Raw genomic sequence first — 3,579 nt, forward strand, 5'->3', positions numbered from 1 at the left:
CATGAGTATAAACAATAACTTGATAAGGTAATTTACGCAATATACATTAATTATGTTTTTATATGGAAATGGAAAATAGAGACGAAGAAAAGAAGGAGAGCGAAACGAAGTAAAGGATAGTAACACAGATAGAGTAGATGAAAAATAGAGTGGAAGAAAAGACGGATAGAGTAATGAAGTAAATGATAGTAACACAGGTAGAGTCGGAGAAAAAAAAGAGTGATAGAGAGAGAAAGATGATCACATTCAGTCAAACCTGTTGCATTTGCTGATATAATTTTGGACAGATTTTGCAATTGAGGTATTTACATTAATGCTGAATTTAGGATCGCCATATAGGAGCAAGTCTAAAGTTAAATCATCACGAACAGGTTGAAGCTCTCTTATTAATAGATTACGATGCTGGGTGTATAAGGGACAGACACAAAGGAAGTGATAAGAGTCTTCACATGGATTACCGCATGCACATTCAGCTGTATTTGATAAATTTGCTCTAAATAGGTCATAGTTAAGGGAGCTCGCACGATTTCTCAAACGGCAATGAAGTATATTTGATTTACGGGAACCCCATACCAGAAAGCATTTATTTTGTGGTTTACCTTTTGATTTTATATTTGATTTAAATGAACTGAGAGAAGCCGAATTCCTTATAGATATATCTAGGTCATTCCACATTTTTGTAGTTGATGGGAAAAAAGAATTGCGCATTGTTTCAAGCCTAAAGTTTGGTTGTCTTAAATGTTGGGAATTTCTTAGGTTATAACGAGAAATATCCCCAATGCTATCTGGTAAGGTGTCACACAAATAATTAGGAGCTGTACCGTTTTTAATTGTAAAGAATAGGGACAATTTTCTGTTTTTCCTTCTATTACTTAGTGGAACCCAGCCAATTTCATTAAATATATGTTCAATTTTTGTGTAAATAGGTAGTCCTGTAACAATTCGTGCAGCATCTATCTGAATATTTTCAAGTTTTGATGAATTTGTCATTCCACAATTGTCCCAGACTTCACATGCATATTCTAATAATGGTCGAATGTACGTTAAATATAGTTTTTCAAGGTTATTTCTACTGAGTAACCATTTCATTTTACGAAGGGTTGCTATATATTTAGCCACTTTTTTGATAAGTTCGTCTACATGTTTATTCCATTTACCGTCGCTACTTAGTATAACTCCAAGGTGTTTGTGGCTATCTGTTAAAAGGATAGAAGTATCGTTAAAAATAAATTGGGGTTGAAAGGGTAGATTTGTATTAGAAACAATCATGATTTCGGTTTTTTTAGGATTGAAAGACATCAGCCAATTTTTAGACCATTTCTCTAGAGTTTTTAGGTCTTTATTTACTTCACTTACAATATTTTCTAGGTTTGGTGATGAGTATGAAAGCGACGTATCGTCAGCAAAAAGACGAGATAATGAGGAGAGTTCGGTTGAAATGTCGTTAATATAAATCAAGAAGAATAAAGGGCCTAACACTGAACCTTGGGGAACACCGGCGTTTATATTTCTTACAGAAGAATGGGAATCGTGAATAAAGACGGATTGCTTACGCTCAAAAAGATAGTTTGTTATCCAATTAAGAAGACTGCCTGAAATACCATGTTGTTGACCACACACCTATTAATAACTATAACCCTACTGCTGTCTGAAGATACCACATCAGGGAGGCTCATAACCTTTGACCTTATCAATTTCTACTCAGCTACTGGACCCTTATCTCTTAGCTATAAACACACAGTGAACCACCAAACAGACCCTCTAAACTGACTTACCATTATAATGAGAAAACAAATAACATCCATCTTAATTAATGAAATATAAACAGTAATAATAATCACTTGTTAAAAACTCCACATATACAATAATTTTGTGATAGTAATAATAATAATAATGATAGGCTTTATATTAAATCTTGATAACATATCGTCTTACATACGGTCAAGATAAAAAAAAAAAAACATGATAAAATATACCACATTTACAACTTTAAGAGATATATCTAAAAGATTTTCTAGAAAAGTTTATTTTATGAAATGACAAGTAAAACACTTTGGTAAATGGCGATCTTGTATAGTTATACCCTGAACATCAGACATGTACGTTAAATAGTCCAAATTGTGGAGCTAAATTGTTGAGTATTTTGTACACGAAAACTATTTGGTTGTATACAATTCTTTTGTTAAAAGACAAACCACAGGAAGGTGTGGGGAAATCACAATTCAAAATAGTTCTGGTTGCTCTCTATGCATGAGTTCTAATTTGACATTGCACTCCAGACAGCAGAGCAGTCATCCAGAGGTGGGTTTACAAAACAAATATAAATAATAGTCATACAAGATGACCGACTCAAGAAGTGTCTAAGATTTTTCGTCTGAAAAGAAATGACACGACATTTTCCCCAAGAAATACAATCATCTATTGACACTCCTAAGAATTTTTCCCATTTTCCATTTTCTTTACATTCAGGTAGGGCAAAAAATTGTACCTGCTGCCCCCATTGCATGATCGTAAGAGGCGACTAAATTTAGGATCTTATCTTTTCTCTTCTTTCTAAACAGCTTTCTTCTTCCAAATGTCTTCCTTGACAATGCCTCACTTTTGGCCTTTAGTTGAGCGTTCGCCCCTGTCAGGAAGGCTTTGGGTTCTGTCCCCTGGTCGAGACATAGACAGAGTCTGTAAAAATGGTAGTTTCTACTCCTGCTAACGCTCAGAAGTATAGGAGTGGGACGACTGGTTCGCCCGTTGTCAGTATAATGTGACCGGGTGACGTGTCCTGCTGGGTGTCCTCGGCAGTATTTTTCAGTGAGGTAGCACTATACAGTCGGTATCATTTTCGCGCAATCACCAGGAGATAAACATGAACATATCGCAGCCTCCAATAACACACACGCATACTCTACACAAATGCATCTTGCACCCAGGGGAGGCCGTCCTTAAATGACCATAGCTGTTGATATGATGTTAAACAATACTAACCAAACTTAACTTTACATTGTTGATAACAATTCAATTCTTATTCTCTGTCAAGTAGTAACAAGCAAAACTTAAGTATTTTTCTGTGTTTATGCACATCTTGTTTTCATCGCACCGGTTTAACAGTAATTTTGCCTCAGCACTGATATTTTTTATTTATAACGTTAGTTATTTTATTTGCCACTGCGCTGCGGTGTCATCAGCATACATAATTGTTTTCATAAATTGACCCTTGAGGGACGCCGAATGTAAGATGAAGAAAATCACTCAAAATGTTCTTAAAATTAAAAATAAATAAACCCCCCGCTAAAATAACTTTTAAAAGAGTACATTGATTTTGATGAACACTCACAAATTTCTAGTTTAGACGGTTTTACTGTTCATTAGACTCAGACTGGCATTTTTGATGACTTTGTAACGCATGGCTCGATCTGTTTCTGTGTGACATCATGTACATGTAGCAGACTGTGTTTGATGGCAGTGTTGTACATGCACATGGTGGCGGGTACACCTAGCCTCCGATTTTCGTCCCAGGGGTGCAGTGAATGTAAGAAGGCGTAACCCCTTGGAATATTGAGGATGTCGCGAAGACAGCGGAAAGGA

This window comes from Mizuhopecten yessoensis, unplaced genomic scaffold, assembly GCF_002113885.1.
Source record: "Mizuhopecten yessoensis strain PY_sf001 unplaced genomic scaffold, ASM211388v2 scaffold11059, whole genome shotgun sequence".
NCBI lineage: Eukaryota > Metazoa > Mollusca > Bivalvia > Pectinida > Pectinidae > Mizuhopecten > Mizuhopecten yessoensis.